Source organism: Chrysemys picta, chromosome 2 (assembly GCF_011386835.1).
Source record: "Chrysemys picta bellii isolate R12L10 chromosome 2, ASM1138683v2, whole genome shotgun sequence".
NCBI lineage: Eukaryota > Metazoa > Chordata > Testudines > Emydidae > Chrysemys > Chrysemys picta.
Window position 1 is genome coordinate 38,653,499 of NC_088792.1, and position 17,059 is coordinate 38,670,557.

A 17,059-nucleotide genomic window follows, 5' to 3' on the forward strand; every position below is an offset into this window, starting at 1 on the left:
GCAGGAGCAAGGGGGCTCTGCCCCAAACTGCTACAATCCAAACTGCTATTGTCAGCAGCCTATCTTCCAAATGCAATTACTGATGCTCTGAGCAGGAACTTCGTGACTGACCAATGAATAGAGTTGCACAACACAGTAATCGCAGACGTTTTTGGTCGCTGGGGGACCTGGTCAGGAATCTCTTTGCCTCTCACGCCAACATGCAGTGCATCCAGTACTGTTCCAGGGGAGGGCTCTGTGCCCATTCATAGGGTAACACCTTGGTTGTCGACTGGTCAGACCGAATCAATTATGCCTTCCCTCCCTTGCCGCGCCTGCCAAGATCCTTCACAAACTCTGACAAGAGAAGGCAACTCCATCCTGATTGCCCCATTCTGGGCTCTGGAGGTCTGGTTTCCTCCTCTTTTTTTCATGTCGAAGCATCCTCCATTCCCGCTTCCGACGTTCCCAAAACTGCTCACAAAACATGACAGATTCAGGCACCCAGATCCACGGACACTTCACCTGAGAGCTTGGTTTTTGGATAAATACCTCCATTAGCGTGGGAATGTTTGTCGGCAGTATGAGATGTCCTCTCGTGTAGCAGGAAGGACTCCACGAGGAGATCCTACCAAGCCAAATGGACATGTTTATTTCCTGGGCCCAGCAGAAAGGTCTTGCTCCTGAGGCTGTGGGCATCCTGATGCTCTTAGACTGTTTCCTATCTAGGAAGTCCTCAGGGCTCGCTCTCAGCTCCATGAAGGGGCACATAGTGGCTATCTATTCTTTCCACCTTCCTGTGGAGGGGCATTTGGTTTTCACTCACCTTTTGCCCAATTCTGGAAGGGTCTTGTTTGCAAATATCCTCCTGTTCAGCCTATCGCTCCTCAGAGCAACATCAGCCTAGTCCTTACAGCATTGATGAGCTCGCTCTTTGAACTGCTGGACTCCTGCTTCCTTTCTCTTCTTTCCATAAAGGTCACATTCCTGATCGTTGTTATCTCTGCAAGAAAGCAACAGAGGGACCTGTGGCACCTTTAAGACTAACAGAAGTATAGGGAGCATAAGCTTTCATGGGTAAGAACCTCACTTCTTGCATCTGAAGAAGTGAGGTTCTTACCCATGAAAGCTTATGCTCCCTATACTTCTGTTAGTCTTAAAGGTGCCAGAGGACCCTCTGTTGCTTTTTACAGATTCAGACTAACACGGCTACCCCTCTGATATCCGCAAGAAAGGTTGACTAACTGGGGCCATGATAGCAAATCCCCCTTTCACCACGTTCCATAAGGACAAAGTCTCACTGCGCTTGCATCCCAGATTTCTACCGAAAGTGGTTTCCCATTTCCACCTCAACCAACCCATACATCTGCCCATCTTCTTTCCAAAACCGCACATCTCAAAGGAGGAATGGTGGCTTCACTCCCTTGATGTACATTGTAGATAAAAGGCTGGGGCCCAAAGGACAAGGCCATTTCGGAAGTCTCCTAGACTATTTGTTGCCATAGCAGAGAGAATTAAGGGGCAGGCCATCTCCACCCAGAGAATGTCAAAATGGGTCTCAGGGTGCATTATGCTTTGCTATCAGTTGTTGGGGCGGTCCCCACCAGGTGGAATACGGGCCCATTCCACTAGAGTGCAAGCATCAACTATGGCTGTGCTCCACGATGTGCCATTTATGAGCATATGTAAGGCGGTTACATGGTGTTCAGTACACACCTTTTCTTCCCTTTGTGCCCTGGTGCAAGACTCTGCAACAGATGCCTCATTTGGGGCAGCTGTCCTCCGTTCCATGGTTCCGGCATTTTCCTCGCACCCTCCTCCTATCTAGGTACTGCTTGTTAATCACCCTCAGTGGAATACAATAGGAACCATCACTCGAAAAAGAGGAGATTACTTACCTGTAACTGGAGGAGGTTCCTATCTGTATTCCAATCTTGTCATACTTTACCTCTGCTGCAGATCTGCTCCACCATTTATCGCCTGGGGTGAAACCATGAGGTGGTACAAGGGCGCATGCATGGACTGACAGACACTACTACTTTGAAAAGCTCTGGGTGCGTGGCCCATGTGCATAATCCTCAATGGAATACAGATAGGGACCGCACATCTCGAAATATAACTGGCAGAATGCTCCCAAAGTGCATGGATTAAAAGAATGTTTTCTATTGCTCAAACTTGCATGTATTTTTTTTATATATAGCTATATTTCAGGAAAAAGATATCAGGGTTTTTATAAGCAGGGTGTATATAACACTATCTTACAATTGGACCTATGGTAGGAGTTTCTGATAGAAGTAAAACTGCACAATTTACTTGGGATGTCTGTAAAGAGACACTCAAAGGGATTCTGAGGCTATGGTAAATAGAGGAGAACGTATCTTGAGTGGTTAGTGAGATCTGAAGCCTGAGATGCATTGTCTTGTTCAGTTTTTTTAAAATGAGCACTAACCTCCTGCATGATTAATATGCTTTAAAATCTTGTTCAACTGTTTTGTCCTCATCTATCTAAGGAAAAATATTTTTGTTAATTCTCATGACATAAATAAATCAACCATAGAGCATGTCCAAATCCAAAATAAAAATTGCATATAGAAGTATCTGGTTCCATTGTATTTTTTCCCTCTGCTTAATGTGTGTGTGGCACTGGGGGATTGGGAATGTGGGCAGGATGCAGTTATGTTTATAAAATATAATATATGCAAGTGTGTGAGTGTGTATGTATAGTTGAAATAGTCACAGAATTAATGCAGGTCAGGTACCCAAGCCTCAATAAATAATTTACTTAATTATTAAACTACTAAAAAGTATATCACTTGTATCAACTTGTGCGGGGTGAACTTGTTTGCACATCAATAAAATAACTCTTTTTACCAAATATAATTGTTTGAATGACTAAAGTAGCAGCCGTGTTAGTCTGTATCCGCAAAAAGAACAGGAGTACTTGTGGCACCTTGGAGACTAACAAATTTATTTGAGCATAAGCTTTCGTGGGCTACATCCCACTTCTTCGATGTAGCCCATGAAAGCTTATGCTCAAATAAATTTGTTAGTCTCCAAGGTGCCACAAGTACTCCTAGTCTTTCAGATAAGTTAGGTAGGCCAGACACAGGTATCCATAACACAATTTGTTTGTGCAGAGAGACAAAAATACTCTTATTAGAATTGAATATTTCAATCATAAAGGTCATTAAGGTTAATATTCCTCTTCCTCAGTCCGAGTTGTCCATTCAAGAGTCAGACTTCACTATGTCCAACCTTTTGGGGGCAGAGTTCTCATCCCAGACATAACATTTTATCCTTATACGTGTCTATGTTGCTGAGTACAGGATAGTGGCCTCAAAACCCTTTTAAGACTTTTTAACATTTAATGTAAGCTCTCTTTTCTGCTTTGGGTAACTAGATGTAAATCTTACATTAGGATTTTGTAAATTCCTACTGCTAACCTGCTCTCAGATGCCTGTCTTATTCTGAAATATCTGTCGTCATGATACTGCTATAAAGTTTGCATTCTCCAGGTGGGCATCTGGGAACAGTAATTGTTATAAATGTATATTACAGTATTAACCAGAGGCTCCAGTAGGAATTGGGGTTTCTTTTTGCTGAGTATGGATTGGGTCCTGTGCTGGATTAGATGCTGGAATCATTTTAGTCATGACTCCTCAGTAGATGTCTTCTCTCCCAGTGGGGTTTCCTAATACTCTTCTGATGTTTTTTGCTCTGATTTCATTTTTAGTGGTTTATAATGTACTTTCTGTCTTCGTGAATGTGCATGGCACAATCTGTAAACAGTTCTTCTTGGGTGAAATCTTGACCCCACAGAAGTCAGTGTGAGATTTGCCATTGTCTTCAGTGGAGCCAGGATTTGCACCCCTTGTATTATCTCACAAACCTCAAACTTTCTCCTTCCAGAATCTGGTGTTCATTTCATGTCATTTATTATTTTAAGTCCATTGGCCTCAGAAAATAGTATTCCAGGTTCCACCTTTATAAAGAATGAATTCTCTGGATCTTATTCATTTTAACATTGAGACGTCAGCAGTTCTTTGATATTTGCTTACACTGTAAAGCAGAGATAAAGGTGGGGAAAGATGGTGCCTGATCTTTTGCAGCTGGACCAAATGTGTGTGGGCAGAAAGTCATGTTTCTCATTATTTTTTATTTTCATTTTGTCCTGCAGCGTTGTTGGTATTTGGGTGTTTGAAATTGTAGGAGCATCTGGCTCAATTTTTCTAAAGCAAGGGTAGTAAAAACCATTTAAATTATCCCACGTTGCTGAGGAGCTTATATAACATGGATTTTCTTTAGCTTACTTCACTTCAGACTCCACCCACACTATAAGAAATATTTTAAATGGTTTTATTTAGTTTTATATTTTGGTGTATGCAGAGTTCATTGTTAGGTGCAGGGATTGAGACACTGGCCACCTTTTCCAGTTATTGGACTGTAGGTTGTAGTTTCATTTGGGTAATGTAGTCTTCTTGATTAAAGTGGTGTGTTTGGTTTTTCTCAGCCTTGGTTACCAGAGTGCTGTATTTCATGGATGCGTTATCGATAACCGAGAAACATTTTTAGTAATGAAGCCTTTATTTGATAGCTCATAGTGAAACATTTATGTGGTAGGTAGTCCTTCATAGAGTTGAGGTTTAATTAGTTATTCTTTGTACAACATGGTGATGTAAACACAGTTTAAATACTAAATTATTATTTTTAGTTTAAAAATGGATACTGATAAATCTTAGTCTTTTTATAATCTTGCACATTTTATAATTGTCAGTTACCTCACCACCTGCTCTCTTCTGCCTTGAATCTTACCACATCTGTGCTGCTTTGAAATCTGAGAATGCTTTTTCTTTAGTAGCAAGTAATATGCTGCTTGTTTGAGTCAGACATCTTATTATGGATTACCTGAATACAGTTTCCAGGCTGTTAAAAAAAATGTTAATTCCTTGAATGAGCTACTTCTACTTTAGCTGGATTAAGATGTTGTACAAATCAGATGTTTTAATAAATTAGCCTTTTTCTGGTTTGTTCTGCATTAATAGGCTACCTAAGACCAACTAGCCTTGTAACACTTTTAAAGGAAACTATACTATGTAGAGACACAATAAAGACAGTATTTGAAACAAGTCTACCCTTTTTATTATATATGTTCCAGTTATGCTGAGTTGACAGCACTAGAAAGAAGTCCTGTTTATTCATGGGACAGGTACCTCATGGACAACAGCAGTACAAGCTTCCCCATGCCAGTGTGCCTCAATGCTGATTCAAAGGGGTTGCCGTGGGTTGAGAAGTTAATTCAGTCTACATGCCCAATCAATCTAGGGTCTCTTTCTTGAGACTGCCAAGAAAGATACCCGTTAGTGTCAGTTATGGGGTGGTCCACTAAGAGCTAGTCTGTGACCACAAACACATTTCACCTAAGCTCCAAACTCGCATCAAATGGTAATGATTTCAAGTCACTACTGATCTAGGCCATATTGAATCCAGTGACCTAGAGGTGAAAAGCTCAGTATCCTATTACCAATCTCCTAAGCAATTTGGTCCCCTGGAAAAGATATTAAAAAAAAGACTGTGTTCTGCATTAAAGTGGTATTAGCCCCCATTACATCAGAAGTCTCCTTACTATTTCCTAACAGAATAGCATGATGAGGCAGAAAGCCTAGAAAGTCTTAATATATAAAAATCATTGCATAATTCACAATGCATAAGTGACTCCTTGAGTAAGAAACATCTGACCTACCACCTTTTGAAAATGTAATTTTAATAAAATAGTTGTTTTTGTCCTAACTTGATACCTGTTATAACAGGAGTCTTAAACATCTTGACCAAGGAGACTGGATTGCTCATGCAAGGGGTTAGTGAACTGGTGCAAGCCAGAATAACCAGTCAGCATTTCTTCCTTATTCCTCTGCTCCTTAGCTCCATGTTCTCTGTGCAGCAGAATGAAATTAACAAAATATTGAGGTCTAGGCAATGGTTTGGAGCAATGTAGGGAAGCTGCTCCTCTGCAACATGGTGCCTGTGCTGTGTTTCTGTGGTAAGTTAACAGCGTTTTTACTCTCCACGGCTGTCAATTTGGCATCATTCAACACTACTTAATTTACTGAAAATAAAAGTACACTAACAACACTTTCATTAATCTTGTGTGCCTTGTGAATTCTTGTTCTTTCATCTTCCTTTGTCCCAGCATCTGACTCAGCAACTTTATGAACAAAGCAAACTTGAAAAAATCTAAGGTTGTTTCACATATTATACCAACAATTATAAGTGAATATTTTTTTCTTGGCTTTTTTGGCTAATCTCTTGTTTTCCTCTCTGGCTGTTGAAATAGTTATGGAGCCACCATGTTTTGGCAAATTAATAGTTGTTCTTGGATTTGATGTTAAATTCAACAGAATTATGTATTCTTCTTAGACTTCTCCCTTTTGAGATTGAGCTAATATTCTTTAACGAGCGTGGCATTAAGCAGAAACCTAAGTAAAGGTCTTAAATAAAATTAAATCTTGGATAGCTTCCCTCTGGTCTTAGGAGATGGTATGTTTGATTGCATAATTTAATTCTCAGTTCTCAAGTTTTCCTTGTGGAAAACCGCTTATACCCACAAATCCAGATGATATGGGAGTTGTGGGTACTTATCATCACCTCTAAAAATCAGAGCACTTAATATCAACCCATTCTACAACGTTAAGCATACAATACTGTTAATTCACGGAGCAGCTCTTTAAGTTTATACAATTGTGCAGCCTATATGACAATACTACTCCATTTTCTTTTAATGTTACACCTGCAGTTAGGTTTCTTCATTGTTATGACAGATGTACATCAAAGGATAAACCACATTTGTTAATACAGAGTTATGAAAAAATTATAAGCCTAATTATGGATTCAGAGGAAATACACTTGTCATAACCAGTAACTATGTTAATAGTATTAATCACTAAGCCAAGAATTATGGGGTTTGACAAGAAACAGGTCAAATACATTAAGAGACACTGCATAAACATTAATTGAATAACTGCCATGTAAGAGTTAAGATTCCATATTCAATCCTTCCCTTTCCACCTCTTCTTCTGTTTCAGTTTCCTTGGCCTGTTTCTGAAGTGATTGGAAAAGTTTGTCTGTTTATCTTGTCTAACAAAGATCAACTTTTGCTATATAGTGTATAATCATGGTATGTTGGGAATCAAGCATGCTCAGTCCAGCTGGTGTGTAGGAGTTGTGTGGGGTGGAGCACACTCAGATGGAATCTTCAGAGTATAGTGCTGCCAGCCACTAAAAAAACTCCAGGAATGGGGGACTGGGGAGGAGCCTCAGGTGTATGCATGGAAGGAAACTAAGTAGGGTTGGGAGTCAATGACAGGCGAAGAAGGGTTTATAACTACTTGTGCATTCTCCCCTCCTGAACCTATATTTGACTCTAGGATTCCTAAGTCTCAGTGCTACTCAGCTGTCTAACATAGAGCTGTGAAACTGGCAGGCAATGTGAGTGTTTCATCCTTCTGTAATGGCTTGTCCACAAAGAGGAGAATAGTCTACTCCCGCTTTAAAAAAAAAAGAAAAAAAGTATGTGATTATGTATTAAAGATCTATAATGCATACACAGAAGGGGGGCAAATCAAGATTGCACAGGCAACTTTATTCTGGCATTTCCTAACTTTTGAGTGATTTACTTTGCAAACTATATAATTCTTTCAAATTGTTTTTTCTGAAATTGTATTTAGTCTTATCAATTCTTGTTTTGTACAGTGAGGAAGAGCAGCAGGTCTTATTATTCATTTTCTACCGCATACTATACATGTGCTATGTTGTCAAATTTCACCTTTTGCACTATAGTGTCTCAACTAAGTCAGTATCCCAGAAAATGTGATTGATTGTTTTACTTGACTTTGATGTTGAGGGAGCAAGTATTGTGATAGTTTCTCATCAAACTTAAATGTGTGTTGTGTTGCTGTGCACTTTCTTTCAGAGCGACCTAGCAGGACTTGGGCTAGGGATAAATAAACTTGGATCCTTGATATATACTTTTCGTTCTGTGCAGCCTTCATCCCTTCTTTAGCCCAAGTATCAATTAACCTTGGTCCACTTGCCCGATCTCTGCCTCTTAGAAGAATCCTGTACCTTTACATATAGAGACCAGATTGTGTTACTGTCAGAATTTAACAAATATGCTATAAAATTTTCTGCATATGTGGCAGTATCTGTTACATCTTTGTCTTCTGTCATCCTGAGAATTCTCACATTGTGTTGTGAATTTTCATTTACAAATTTTTGGTTCTCAAGAGGCAGCCCCGTTGATCTTCTGTGAATGGGTCATGCTCTCTCTGACCAGTTAGCTGGAGCCATCTATCCACTAACATTTTTCAGAAGTTTTTGCCTCCACTGAAGAGAGAGGCGGGTAGTTCAGGAGCTCCTTATAATCTCTCCAATATGCCTTCATTTTCAGTAGAGAAACCTTTTTTTCTCTCCAACTACTATCTCCTCTAATCCTCACTTCCCCGCTGTTCCTTCTTCTGTTCTCCTCACCCATAGGAGAGAATCAGTAGATATGCCATTCTTAAGGAAGAAAAATTGATAGCTGAGACAACTTTACTTTCTACTCAAATTATTTGTATTGGGCTCTTATGTACTGCTGATATTTTGCAAATGCACTAATTTGTCTTCAGAGCCTAAGTGTCCACATTACCCTCTGTGTTTTCCATCTTCTTGGTCAGATCTCCTTTTTGGGGATGAAATGTTTGCTACCTTCTGATCTAAAGGTGTTAAAGGGTTTTGTATTTTAGAGAGAGAAGGTGGATGAAGTAATGTCTTTTATTGGACCAACTTCTTTTGGTGAAAAAGACAAGAGCTCTTCTTAGGTCTTATATTGTGACATTCTTTGTAATTATAGTCTAACATTTCTCAAGTATTTCTCCCCGGAATTGAATCTTGTCACAGAGGTAGCAAGATGACAAACAGATGGGTGCAGGACTGATATGCAAGCCTGGAAGTTTCCCTTTCTGGTGTTACATTTCCTGTAAGGCACAACTAAGTACAAATATATGTTTCGAGGCAGTCTATCTGTGAATAACAACTAACATTAAATAAAAGTTTAGGATTGAAAGTCTTGAAAAGAAAGCAGAAGTAAAAATCTCTTTATCACAACCGTTTGCCTTAACCTGGTATTTCTCCCTGAAAATTTAAGACTAATCTTAGTCTTAAGAATTTTTTTCAGGCTAATTTAGTCGGTTTTTTTACATTGTAAATATCCCAAAAGCTCAAATTAGTTGTCTATAACCAAAGTCATATTGTTCATGACATGCAGGTGAACGACAGACATTGGAATGGATTTTAAGTGGCAGGCTGAAATTTTATTATCACTTCTTAACACTGGGTAAGGGCAGTTTATGCCCACCTATCTCGCATACCAGGCACTTAACTGGGTCCAATGGAGGGTTACAGTATTGCATCTAACCAATAACGCAGGATAGACATCTGAGCCTACCCCCAGAAAGGCAGAATAAGGATTACAAAAGAGGGGACCTTAGCCTGCAAGACTTCAGGTCTTCCCTTACAGGCACAAGGTCCCTCAGCAAAAATCCCAGGCCTTATTTGCCTCAGGGAGCTGCCCTTTTTAGCCTTACGCCGCATTGGACACCAGCTGCACGTTGTGAGGAGCTACATAATCCTATATTATCCTTTTAATATTAAACTTCTAAATCTTAATTTTCTTAACCCTAACTATGACTTCACAGTTTTGCCAGAAAGATGGAAAAACCCACTGGACCTCCTCATTGGCCCAGTGGGAAAATTTCCTCTCTGATTTCTCTCCCCCTCCCCTCCCCACCTGCCCCCAAAAGCGATCAGTTAGACCTTGGGTGTCCCGGAAACATAGTTCACTATCTATACTACAGGAAGGGAGGGTGGGATAAAGGAAGAGGCAAGGGGCACCAGTAGCACAGGGATGCCGCGCTGGGGGAGAGGAGAGTATGAGAGCCGTTCAGCTACTAGCTGGCCAATGGGATGTAGTGAAATCAAGGAAGGGCCCAGCTCCATCCTGTGCCCTTCTCGTTCCCTCTCCTTTCTGGAAGCAATTTTGAAAATCTGACCGTTAGTTATCAAAGCCCTGATTCAGCACACATTTAAATGCATACAAATCCCAGTTAAGTCTCATTGTGCTTAAAGTTAAGCACATTTGAAGTGTTTTGTTGAATTGGGGCCCATGTGATTAACCTAAATCATCCTATATGAAAATTTCTTGCCAATTATAATCACGGTCCAAGCCTACAAATGAGGAGGAAACTTCTAATAATGGCACAGCATGTGAAAGGGCATGATGAATTTGGGCCCCCTTCCCTGAAACTGTTATATTTCAGCCCTTCAAAAGAAACTGTTTTTTATAAAGAAACATACAATGGTCATGCATAGAGATCAGAAAAAACCCTAAACTGAGTCACCTTTACCTGGAGTTGTGCTTCTGACATCAGAAGCATTTCAGCAGCAACCTGTGTGTTGATGAAGAACTATTGACTTTTTTACAGCTTTTAGGCTTTCACAAAGCAAAGCTGCATTTTTTTCAATATTAAGTGCCTAATCTAACATACAGCATACAATACTAGACCTAGCTCTCTCTAGTTTATGTATATCAGCGAAGTCAAAGTCTGAGCACAGGCCTGAAAGCTAGCTTTTTTGCATTCTTAATCTGGCTGTAGCACTGACTTCCTCTGGACTTGAGTAAGTGTTGAGTTAATCTTTCTACCTCAGTTGGCCCATGTTTATAAAAAAAAAAAAATGGGTAGCACTTCAGTGTTGAGAGTAAGTAGGTAATGTTTATAGTTCCTGTTGAAAAATAGTTCTATACTGTAACAGATCTATTAAAACAATACTATCAACCTGAATTCTAAATAGTTTAAAATATATTTTAGAAGGATTTTCAGTTGCTACACCTGACCCTGAGATCGCAATAATTTTGGCGCTTTATGACAGTTTTTCCTGCCTTAAGTTTTTCTGTTCCCTATGAAGGCTCCCACAATCATGGGAAAGTGACTATGTAGGGGAGAATGAAAATGATTATACACACAATGCCATCAAGTGCATTCCCCCTGAAAAAGGGATTTTTTTCTTCTTATTTCTGTGTTGTAGTTTGGTAGACAAAACACTTTCAGAAAGGTATGGTAATATTGGTATATTTGAGATATGTCAACCATATTTGTTGTATTTTATATACTAAAAAGTTGTTGCCCTTATTGCCATTTTCATTAAACATTGGAGCAATCAATTTGATACACTGCTTTCCCAAGAAAGAGAAACTGTTTGAGCGGCTATTCAAAAAATTAGTTTTTGTATATTTTGTGCATTTATGAAAACTTGTAAAATCACATTTTTATGTTATAATGAGATGTTAACAAATATCATGATTGCCATTTATTCTTAGTCATGAAACATAACACATGATAGAATTTGGGATAGTCCATCTAGGATACTAAATTCCAGTAAGAATTTTAGCTCACAAGATTATAGAATGCCTGGAATGTGTGGAACTTGCTTTAATCAAATCTTCTAAACTTCTTAAAATAGAAAACTATCAACCTAAAAATACACTAGACATTTTTATGGGCAATAAATTGATTTCTGGATATGAAGTCAAATATTGCTTAGTCACAGATCCCAGTTTACTCCTTCCACTCCAGAACTCCCTGTGAGGAAGTCTGCTAGGGACCATTGCAGAGTTGATCTCTGTAGCAAATAGGGGCCAGCACCTCCAACAAGAATTTTTAACTTCTACCATCTTGCTCCACATAACGGAACTGACTCCACTGCATCCAGAGCTCTTACACCTATAGAGAGTGGTGAAGGAGTTGCTCTTTAGTTCACTGTCAACCTTCTTTGCGACCTTTCTGACAGCAATAGAATTAACTTCATCAACCAACTCTAATGTGGGGAAATTAGTTAAAATTAGCTCATGAAATATTATTCTGTATAATATGTTAACATTTCCAAAGGATCTATAACATGCAGTATTAATGGAAGTGAACCTATGGGCCCTATGAAATATAAAAAAATAATAGTATGGGAAATTATAGCTGCATGAAAATGGCTACTTAATATGCCAAGGTGCAAATTCAGTTGCCTTGCGAGGAAAAAATATGCCTTAGTTGAAATGATTTAACAAATGTATCTCTGTCTTTGTGCTTCTCTTCTCTATTTGCAAATCTGAGCAACAGTTTGGACAAAAAATTAAAAATAATACTTCTTTCTAACCCTTAAAAAAAAAAAAAACAGCAAAAACACAAACCACTATCCACAATCTGTTGCTGAAAGGTGTATTACATAGTTATTTGTGTATTAGTGAAAATTAAGCCCTATTATCATTTTTCTCTAAAGAATTAAGATATATTAAATTGCAAATCTCTTACCACATATGTTGGCTAAATACCTTTTGTGTGTCCATTTGATAGGTATAATTTTGTATTTTTAAAAAGATCTTACTGATACAGCATTTTGAGATACAATTAGACTATTCAAAAAAAGTGTGTGAAAATTCCTTTCTTTGGGAATTGTCTCAAGGCTAACGTGTGCATCGCAGGCCAAACCTAATTATCTCTTCAACCTGTAGTTTATTTGGTCTACATGCCTTCATGTCCAATAATGAAATTTACTGAAGTGCTTTTCATATTTTTCTGCTTTAAAACAATTGCCTTGAAACACCTAACAGTTAAAAAAAAAAAAAATGAGTTAATACTTTGGCTAAGTGCTACCAGTTAGGTTGTAATACTCAATTAAAAACTATATTTTAATTCCTGTTCAATTAAATGGAGTCAGTTAAATGGACAAATAATAATTTGTTATATTTATGAACCACTTAATTGTGACATTTTTCTTCCAGCTTGCTTAATAGAAACCAAGAATTATGAGTTCCAGAACAAGAGGAGAAATTAGTGCTTACCTACTTTTTCTTGGCTTGCTACATTGGTAACCCGAAATGCACAAAAGAAATGGCTGTATATATGCTACAGAACGTCTCAAATTTGTACTTAAGCATGGTTCAAAAGCCAAGAAAAATGTAGTCCGCTTAATTACCTTCATATATGTTAGGAAAATGTCTCTTGCATAGTGGTGAAATACAAGTAATAATAGTGATAATAGCTATTTGAAACACACTTTACATATTCTGGCCTCTTAACTACTGTTCTCCATAGCAAATTTCACACTGAAACCAGAGTCAGTACTAAATGGAACCCAAAATATTTTTCATCTTCTGTGACAAAAAAGAGAAGGTTGAGGAACAGTACTGGATGAGCTGCCCTTTTCAGGGCAAACGCATCAATTCTCAGGATTTGTCTACATTAGTTTTTAACTTGAGTTAATTGCCAATTAATTAAACTTACTAACACATTTGTACATAAGTCTTGACAGTCCACAAATCTTTGTTCCAAGACATAAGCGTTTGTGGTTTCCCACTCAGGCAACATATTAACTAACCCTGACCTAATAATGACCTTTTCCCTAGGGTAAAATTCATGTTAACACCTCCACTTCAGTTAATCTGGTTGAAGTCCACCTCAGTGAAGAAGATGAGGCTGAAGACAAGCCTTGTCATTTTCAGAGCACTTTGCCCCATTTTGTGCAAAAGTATTCCAGGGTCAACCACACACTTAAATGTCCTGGCTTAGCTATGGAATAGCTATAACGCTGTCCTCGGGAGCCAAAAATGGTAAGCTCTTTTCTGTTCTCTTCTCTTCTACTTTATTTGTACAGTGCCTAGTGCAATGTGGTCCCAGTACGTGACTAGATCACCTGGGTGCTATTGTAATACAAATAATAATTTACAATTAGTTAACTCAAGTTAAACATCTCTATTGAGCCATCAAACATGGTCCCTGACAATAAAATAAAACTAAGAACAAAAAATAGTTGATCTTAAATCAGCCTGGGTTATAAAAACATAAAAAGCTTTAGATTTTAATATAAAAAGAATGTATTTGTTGCCCCTCCGTAAAGCATACAGAACAAAGGGGCGGCAGTCATGAGAAATCCCCTAGCTACCACCTGAGATGGAACAAGGGCTGTACCAGGAGAAAGGATTGGGCCCAGACTAGAAAGGAGTCTAGTCTGTGAAGGAAATGTATTGGAACATCTATGAGGGTAAGATTTATCTGTGTTCAGTTTCCTACTGTATTTGGCTTAGACTTGCGTGTTTTTGTTTTATTTTGCTGAGTAACTTACCGTATATACTTGTTCATAAGCCGAATTTTTTTAGTGAAAAAGGGAAGCACCAGAGAAGGGGGTCGGCTTATGAATGGGCATAGAGAGGGAGAGGTGGGACACAGCCCTTCCCCCCCCAACAGAGGGAGCAAGGAGAGGCAGCACAGCCAGCAGAGACAGAAGGGAAGAGGTGGGTCCAGAGTCTCTCGCTTCTCGCCACGCTGCTCTCCTCCCAGCCTCTGAAGCAGCTGCAGCTTCAGGGCTCGTAGGCTGCAGCCGTGCCACTCGGCCCCGCCCCCCAGAGCAGGCTGTGGCCGCGCTGCCCGGCCCACCGGAGCACACTGCGGCCGCGCTGCCCAGCCTGATGGAGCAGCTCCATCCAGGTCAGAGACATCCTCCCCAGATAAGGTGGGAAGGGATGGGATGGGGAGAGTGTAGGGGTCCCAGATTAGGGGTGGGGTCATGTGGGGGGTGCTCACAGGGGTTACTCCCTTGAGTCGCAGCTTCTCCCCCCCCCCAAAAAAAAATTTCCCATCAGTTGCTGTCCCGGCCCGTCAGGGTAAGCAGCTGGCACGCCGGGGCACTTTGTTTACTTGGGTTTACCTCCGTGGTAAACAAACCATCTCGGCCCACCAGCGGCTTATCCTGATGGCCCGGGAGCCAAAGTTTGCTGACCCCTGAATTATAGGGTCAGTTTATGAACGGGTTATAAAAATTTTTCATTTTTACTTGTCCATCTTGGGGGGGGATCGGCTTATAAAGGAACCGGATTATGATTGAGTATATATGGTACTTTGTTCTGTCTCAGAGTGGTAGCCGTGTTAGTCTGTATCAGCAAGAAGAGAGCTGCCTAGCAGCCTCTCGTTCATATTCCGACCTATTCACGAGGCTGCTAGGCAGCTCTCTAACACCACATTCTACCCTCTGATCCCACTAAGGGTTACCAAAAAAACCTGCACCATCTGCTGAAGAAACTCCCTGAAAAAGCACAGGAACAAATCTGCACAGACACAGCCCTAGAATCCCAACCAGGGGTATTCTATCTGCCATCCAAGATCCATAAACCTGGAAATCCTGGACGCCCCATCATCTCAGTCATTGGCACCCTGACAGCAGGATTGTCTGGCTATGTAGACTCTCTCCTCAGGCCCTACGCTACCAGCAGTCCCAGCTATCTTCATGATACCACTGACTTCCTGAGGAAACTACAATCCATTGGTGATCTTCCAGAAAACATCATTCTGGCCACTATGGATGTAGAATTCCTCTACACCACCATTCCACACAAAGATGGACTACAAACCGTCAGGAACAGCATCCCCGATAATGTCACAGCAAACCTGGCGGCTGAACTTTGTGACTTTGTCCTCACCCACAACTATTTCACATTTGGGGACAATATATACCTTCAAGTCAGCGGCACTGCTATGGGTATCCGCATATGCCACAGTATGCCAACATTTTTATGGCTAACTTAGAACAACGCTTCCTCAACTCTCGTCCCCTACTCTACTTGCGTTACATTGATGACATCTTCATCATCTGGACCCAGGGAAAAGAAGCCCTTGAGGAATTCCACCAGGATTTCAACAATTTCCATCCCACCATCAACCTCAGCCTGGACCAGTCCACACACGAGAGCCACTTCCTGGACCCTACAGTGCTAATAAGCGATGGTCACATAAACAACACCCTATACCGGAAACCTACTGACCGCTATACTTACCTACAGGCCTCCAGCTTTTATCTAGACCACATCACACAATCCATTGTCTACAGCCAAGCTCTAAGATACAACCGCATTTGCTCCCATCCCTCAGACAGAGACAAACACCTACAGGATCTCTATCAAGCATTCTTAAAACTACAATACCCACCTGCTGAAGTGAAGAAACAGATTAACAGAGCCAGAAGAGTACCCAGAAGTCACCTACTACAGAACAGGCCCAACAAAGAAAGTAACAGAACGCCACTAGCCGTCACCTTCAGCCCCCAACTAAAACCTCTCCTGCGCATCATCAAGGATCTACAACCTATCCTGAAGGATGATCCCTTACTCACAGATCTTGGGAGACAGGCCAGTCCTCGCTTACAGACAGCCCACCAATCCAAAGCAAATACTCACCAGCAACCACACAACAAAAACACTAACTGAGGAACCTATCCTTGCAACAAAGCCCATTGCCAACTCTTTCCACCTATCTATTCAAGGGACACTTTTGTGAGTTATAGCCCACAAAAGCTCCTGCCCAAATAAACAGGACCTAATCACATCAGACACACCATCAGGGGCTCATTCACCTGCACATCTACCAATGTGATATATGACATCATGTGCCAGCAATGCCCCTCTGCCATGTACATTGGCCAAACCAGACAGTCTCTATGCAAAAGAATAAATGGACACAAATCAGACCTAAAGAATTATAACATTCAAAAACCAGTCAGAGAACACTTCAGCCTCCCTGGACACTCAATTACGGACCTAAAAGTTGCAATTCTTCAACAAAAAACCTTCACAAACAGACTCCAACGATAAACTGCAGAACTGGAATTAATTTGCAAACTGGACACCATTAAATTAGGCTTGAATAAATACTGGGAGTGGATGGGTCATTACACAAACTAAAAACTATTTCCGTATGCTAATTTTCCCCCCTACTGTTACTCACACCTGCTTGTCAACTGTTTGTTTGAAATGGGCCATCCTGATTATCACTACAAAAGTTTTTTTTCCTCCGGCTGATAATAGCCCACCTTAATTGATTTGTCTCGTTAGAGTTGGCATGACAACCCCTATCTTTTCATGTTCTGTGGGGTGTGTGTGTGTGTGTGTGTGTGTGTATGTATGTATATCATCCTACTGTATTTTCCACTCCATGCATCTGATGAAGTGGGT

General features: G+C 40.3%; 1 protein-coding gene across 1 annotated transcript in view; it reads left to right on the forward strand.

Annotated features, from left to right (window-relative positions):
- Positions 1–17,059, forward strand: part of DNAJC1 (DnaJ heat shock protein family (Hsp40) member C1) — a 178,647-nt gene that overhangs the window by 111,813 nt on the left and 49,775 nt on the right. The gene's annotated exons all lie outside the window — the stretch shown is intronic.